The sequence below is a fragment of the Cebus imitator genome, unplaced genomic scaffold (genome assembly GCF_001604975.1).
Source record: "Cebus imitator isolate Cc_AM_T3 unplaced genomic scaffold, Cebus_imitator-1.0 Scaffold125, whole genome shotgun sequence".
Taxonomy (NCBI): domain Eukaryota; kingdom Metazoa; phylum Chordata; class Mammalia; order Primates; family Cebidae; genus Cebus; species Cebus imitator.
Genome location: NW_016107440.1, coordinates 3,853,410 through 3,860,034, shown reverse-complemented (window position 1 = coordinate 3,860,034; position 6,625 = coordinate 3,853,410). Strand labels below are relative to the sequence as shown.

Sequence of the window (6,625 nt, the reverse complement as noted above, 5' to 3'; positions counted from 1 at the left end):
CCATGTTGACCAGGATGGTCTCGATCTCTTGACCTCGTGATCCACCCGCCTCGGCCTCCCAAAGTGCTGGGATTACAGGCGTGAGCCACCGCGCCCGGCCCTACTTAATTAAAATTTTTTTGTTAAGTAGCAGTAATAGAAATAATCCCAGAACTCTGGGAGGCTGAGGTGGAAGGATCACTTGATGCCAGGAGTTTGAGACCAGCCTGAACAACAAAATGAGATTCTTGCTCTATGTAAAATTTTAAATTAATAGTTGAGCATGCTGGTGCACATCTGTAGTCCCAGCTACTCAGGAGGCTGGGTATAGAGGATCACTTGAGCCCAGGAGTTCCATGCTGCAGTAAGGTATGATTACACCAGCCTGAGCAAAAGAGTGAGACTTTGTCTCAAGAAACAAAAATCTGACAATTTTGAGTTGATGCTGTAGGAACTATTTTAAATGCTTTACATAGTTTCTCATTTAAGCATTATGATGTCATGATAAGAGATAGCTCTTGTTGTTGCTTTTATTAATGAGGAAGTTGAGGCACAGGAATGCTGAAATAGCTGGTAAATGACAGAGTTTAAAGTAGGACTGAAACCCTGGTTGAACTGAATCCAAAGACCAAGCTCTTTTTATTCAGACAGGCTGCTGTTTTCATTAAGGTAGTGAGGAATAAGAGCTAATAAGTATTGTACTTTCTTCAAGAAAAAGAAGGAAGAGGAAAAATATGCTATTTAATGTTGACAATTCCGTGAATGACTGTATGTTTTGAGATATTGCACTACAGTTTCTTAAAAGGTCCTCTTACTCTTGTACTACTGCTGTACATTTGGCCTGTGCCAGTGGCTGTGGAAGTGGTCACACTCCTGGTGAACAGAAAGTGCCAGGTTGTCCTTTGTGACAAACAAAACAGAACACCTTTAATACAGGTATATAGTAGCCAACTCTTTCAGCATGACATGGGTTTGATTTATATATATAAAATTAAAATAAATTTATCTTATTTAAATATAACTAGTTGGTGAAACCTGTGGAATGTGTATTTTGAATTCTTAGAGTTTAAAATCTATTTCTTGATCTAATATGGACAGGCTGTACATTGCCGGGAAGAGACTTGTGCCATCATTCTGCTGAAACATGGCACCAGCCCACATCTTAAGGATGTCTATGGCATCACTGCTCTCCATTATGCTGGGTATAATGAGGGTATGTTACTGGCAGAAAAACTGCTTTCTCGTGATGCAATATGGAAGCAATGGACAAGGTGTAGAGCAATCAACATTCTTTTGAAAATATTTGTTTTAACTTTAACATAGGTAAGGGTCAGTTTTTTTTTATATTTGGAAGCTCAAGCATTCACTGAATGCAAGCAAATTAAGTTATTTTGAAATAATTATCTCAAATCATATTTTAAATAATGATAATTTGAAAGAGGCATTAAAGGGCACAACTTTTTAAAATACACTTTGGAAAATATTTGTGAATTTCTTAAAGGTAAAACCTTTTCAATTTTTTTTTAATGCAGGGTGTGTTTTTTTTTTTTTTTTTTCCTAAATAATGTAAAATAACACAGGAAAGAAAATATGCCCTGAAAATAGGCTTTATCTTAAAACTCAAACAAAACTAAAGCAACTTAGAATAAATGGACATCTTGCTGCTGCTGACAATTTTCTAAAAACTTGATGTATCTCTCAGTGGCAAGGCTTAAGAGGGAAAAATGGGAAGGGAAAAGGAGAGCCATCGGGAATGCACAGGTCACTTGGAAATTAGATAATAAGGGAAAATGCCAAGAAGAGTCTTTTAGTTTGTTGTTCTTCCAGTTTATGTGTTGAGACAGGTGCTCTTTAGCTCTGGGGCAAATCAATTTTGGTTTGAAAAAGAAAGTGAGTTGAAACTTGCCTAGAGATTAGTTTTAGAAGGACTCTGAGGAAACCATATTGGCAGTGAATATGTGGTGACAAAATGAGAAACACTTCAACAGAAGGTGAAACAAATTATTAACTGACTTATTACCCATCCAGGCAGAAACAGCCACTTAGATCTAAGAGTCTAAACTTTCCTCTCAAATCTAGAATGTCTTGATGGAAAGATGGGAGATAAGGAGCTTATTAGTAGCAAAGTAAAGTTGGATTTTGAGTTCATTTGTCCCTGTTCTATTCATACCCATGAAAATTAAATGTAGATTTAATAAATGACTCTATCTCTTACTCTTTTTTTTTGGCCACGTCTACAACTGATAAAGGGAATTAGCCATGTGGGTGAGGGATGAGACTGAAGTGATTGCCTGCTGCACTAATTCTCAGAATTGTGCATTATAGTGACCTGAGCAAATTTTGTTAAAAATCTAAAAGTTTAGGCTTTCCCCTCATGCTTTTGATGTAATAGATCTAATAAGGCCTGAATGTGTGTGTTTAAAATGTTTTCTTGAAGCTGGGCACAGTGGCATGTTCCTTTAGTCCCAGCTTGAGCCTAAGAGTTTGATTCCAGCTTGAGCAACATAGTGAGATTCTTATCTCTAATCACAATAATAGCAAAAAACAAACAAAAAAAACCTTGAGGTTTGGATGCACTCCTGTTTAAGAACCCCAGAATTGATAAGTGCAATATATACATTTCTGTATCTTAAAAAATGTAAAAAAATTTTTATAAGAGTTGGCGTTTGCTAGGTGCTACTTTCTTCAAAGTTCTCCTTTTCAGTAAGATTAGCCTGACTTACCTGTCTTTCTCTGTCTGTGACTGGGAAGTAAAAGGGAATATTATTGGCAGTATCTCTCAGCTTACAGAGTAACACCTTTTTTCCCCAGCATTAATCATTCACTGCCATTCATAGTCTTTAAAAAATTGCTTATGGGTAATCTTTCAATAAGTAGAAGCTGACTCTAATGATTTCATGTCCATTTGTCACCATACTGGTGATTATGTGTCAACAAATGTTCATTACAAGTTGGGTTTTCTCAATTAGAATAATAGCCAATCCTAAATTTTTTTTTTTTAGTTGAAGTTGTATTAGGAACCATCTCAGTATGTCTGTTAAGTTTTTAGATCTTTAGCATAACCAGGATGTCAGCTTTACACACTGAAATCCATGAAGTTGATATAAATTTGATATAAATCAAAAGAATTTTGATTAAAAGAATTTCCATGGAAATTATTTTAATAATTTCGTTTTGGCAGTCATGTAAACTATCTATTTGGCTATCAATCTGGGAAAATCATTTAGAAATAGATTATATATGAATACATGTTGGAAAAATTCTTGAAGTGGGTATTATGAGTCTTAATAGCAATTTTTATCATATATGAGGGCCTGATTTTTTTGGCAAAACATATGATACTAGAGAAAGAAAATATTTTACATGCAAATACTTGGATTATACACAGCCATTTAGTTTCACATTCATAGCAAATATAAAAACAAAAGGGCTATATTCTAAATGTGCACAAATTTTTTGCCTCTATAAATTGAGTCAACATGTAAAATTTAGAAGACTTATGCAGAAATCTGTACTTCAGACTTGTCTTAAAAAAACAAATATGGTGTCCCCTGAGTTTCTATCACTGTTGGCCTGCTGTGCAGAGGGTGCTTCTTTATAAAAGGCATATATTTTCCAGTTTGCTATTGTGCCCACATCAGTACTTTCCTTACTCAGATAACCTTCCTTTGTCCTTCTGTTTGAGTTTGCAACTCTTATGTTGTAAGATATTTTGATAAAGATTTCAAGGCTTTTAAGTCAATGTGTATTTGTTTATAATATATAGTCTATAGATTATATAAATCCCTCAGTTATAGAGTTGAATTTTAGAATTTAGTTTAAAACTCTTTATCTATACCGCAAATAATCATCTTCCCATACAAATGCCTAGAAGTTTTTTTTAGGTTATTCCAGGTTATACTTAGATAGTTTATGAATATTGCAGACATTATATCTTTCTCCTCAGCAATCTTCCTTAAAAATGCAGGTGACTTACTGACTTTCATTATGCTAGAAATAACCCATATGGATCAGTATGAGAACTTTTATTGATAAGCCATTATATTTGTATTTGCTTTATATTTAGCCTAAAATAAAAAGTAATTTTAAATAGCCATTTAAATGGAAACCAATAGAAATGGATTTAAAAAGTAGAGTTGCATTAGGGTCCCAGCATTACCATTACAGTTGAAAATAGAATTTCTTACTAAGCTTTGGTTTTTTTAATATTTATTTTTAAGTTTTTTAAACCTCTCTCTCTTACACAAAACACACTGAGCATTCTAACAGTTAAAATAAAAATCTGTTCTCTTGTATTTAAAAAAAAAACCCATGGANGGTCCCAGCATTACCATTACAGTTGAAAATAGAATTTCTTACTAAGCTTTGGTTTTTTTAATATTTATTTTTAAGTTTTTTAAACCTCTCTCTCTCATACAGAACATACTGAGCTTTATAACAGTTAAGACAAAAATTTGTTCTCTTGTATTGAAAGAAATCCATGGACTATTTAATAATATGGAAAATATTTATATTTGAAGCCAATCATTCTTAAATCAGATCTCATTTCCTTAGTGACTCATTTGGAGCAGGAGTGCCTGATGTTGGCATCTGGGATCCTAACATCATTGATAGAAGTGAATCAAGCAAGTTTGTACCACCCAGAGGAAACTTCCAACTGTATTGGGAAGCTCTGGAAACTGTATCTCTGAAACTCTTAATTCCTTACATGTTAACATTTGCCACAAAATGTCAGATAGGTATTAGGTAAATTTCAAGAGATTTCTTCATTATTGGATATAGAATACAGTTTTGTAATACTTCTCATATGCAGATTGTCATGGAGTCTTTCTCTTGGGGTACAATAAGCAAATATTTTTTGGAATATAGGTTAAGAAACACTACTCTAGAGGTAATAATTTAGATCATTAATTTATGTAAAAAACTTAAAGTATTTGCTACTATGTTTTAGGCTTTGGGGGCTGTAGAGATAAAAGATACACACCTTGCTCTCAAGAAGCTCTTGGTTTCAGTGGGAAACAATGAAGTGATTACAATATACCGTGCATGCTAAGTGCTGTGATCAAAGCAAGGATTCTTGGGACTGGTATGTTTGAAGGTAGTTTTGGTGATGACCACAGTTAATGTGATGAGGCAGAGGAGGGGTGTTTGCAAGGCAAAGATCAGCACATCAGAAAGCACAGAGGAGTGAGAAGGAAGGGATTGGTTTTCATTTGCTTCCTTCCTGTATTGTATGTTGAAGTTAAAACATCTTTGAGAAGAGTTTTAGTTCATTTGAGAAATTTGTAATTTTTCGAATGTTTTTTTTCTGTTTTATAGGATGGAAACATACCACTTTTATTTGCTACAATTTGCAGGAGACAGCAGATGGTGGAATTTTTAGTGAAAAACCAAGAAAATATAAATGCTGTTGATAGGATGAGACAGTATAGTAGTTCTTGTTTAAAATAAAAACCTGAGTGTTCTAGAGTGGAGTCACTCAAGTCGGAAATACCAATAAGATTAACATAATTATTGGCATATAGTGAAAAATATCAACACAAATAATCAGGTAGAAAAGCAAATATTTGGACTAAGCAACATAAAGAACATACAGTAGGATTCATTTTCTCTTATAGAGTGTTTGTTATTTGTAATCTGATGTTTTTGGTCTTGTAATCTTATATTAGCTAAAGGTTTTTGTATTCGTTTTATTAATTTTTGAAGTGTGGACTTTTAGTTTATGACTACTAGTATTGCCATTATTATTGTTATTATTTTTTGTTTTGAGGCTGTAGATAGCTCTTATCTGACTCCTAGATGATATGAATTACAACATAACAGACTAGGAAAGCAAAGGGGAAATCTTCATTTAAATCTTTGTCTACTTTAGATAAATGACATCAGCACAGTTTCTTGGCCATCAAGGGACTGTAAGTTAGCAACTTGTATTATGTCATACCGCAGTGGAACAAGAGACTTCCTTGTTGTCCCTTTCTTTTAGCCTTGGTGATAATTTACAAAGATGAACACTCAAGCACCCAAGATGCTTATAGACACAAGCTAGTGCATATAAATGGTTATTATGTCTACATTGATAGACAGGATATTAAATTGATAAAGTGTATCAAACTAGCTGTTTAGTAATGACTTTATTAAAGTTCTTGAATGGAGTTATTTGTTTGTTATTTTAGAACAGCCCTCATGCTTCCTATACATTATGGTTCATCAGGTATTGTCAATATTTTTCTTCAGCAAAATATTAATGTCTTTATTCAAGATATATGTGTTTGAGATGCAGAAGATTGTGCTATTTATTGTGGTTTGACAAGGTAGTGTTTGTATTAAATGGCCAGTTAATACTAAATTGATGTTTAAAATAATTGCAACCATTGAATCTTTCACATTAGGTGAGAATTCATAGTTTGGTTCAGGTCGTTTGAAATAGTAAGAATTAGTCCACTTTTTAGCTAGAAATCAAACAGAAGTCTACATTAGTTAGAAGTAGAATGCAAGATTCAGAACATTTAAGATCTTTATACCTAGGGATCTCATTGTGGTTTATTTTGTTCTAAGTACAATCCCCATGCATCAGATAAAAATAGAGCCACATCTTTGACTTCTTTTTTCTTCATTTCTTTCTTTTTCTTTCTTTCTTTTTTTTTTT

The 6,625-nt window shown here is 33.4% G+C and overlaps 3 long non-coding RNA genes across 5 annotated transcripts in view; 2 read left to right on the top strand and 1 right to left on the bottom strand.

The window, feature by feature from the left end:
* Window positions 1-6,625, top strand: part of LOC108312495 — a 37,165-nt gene that overhangs the window by 3,414 nt on the left and 27,126 nt on the right. The window lies entirely within an intron of this gene.
* The window catches only part of LOC119472964, a 17,998-nt gene that overhangs the window by 2,891 nt on the left and 8,482 nt on the right, over window positions 1-6,625 (top strand). The gene's annotated exons all lie outside the window — the stretch shown is intronic.
* The window catches only part of LOC108312497, an 8,725-nt gene continuing 5,742 nt past the window's right edge, over window positions 3,643-6,625 (bottom strand). Inside the window, exons 2-3 of the long non-coding RNA XR_001828667.2 lie at window positions 4,962-4,969; window positions 3,643-3,652 (exon numbers count right to left, since the gene is read on the bottom strand). This is a non-coding gene — a long non-coding RNA (uncharacterized LOC108312497). The remainder of the gene's footprint in view (window positions 3,653-4,961; window positions 4,970-6,625) is intronic.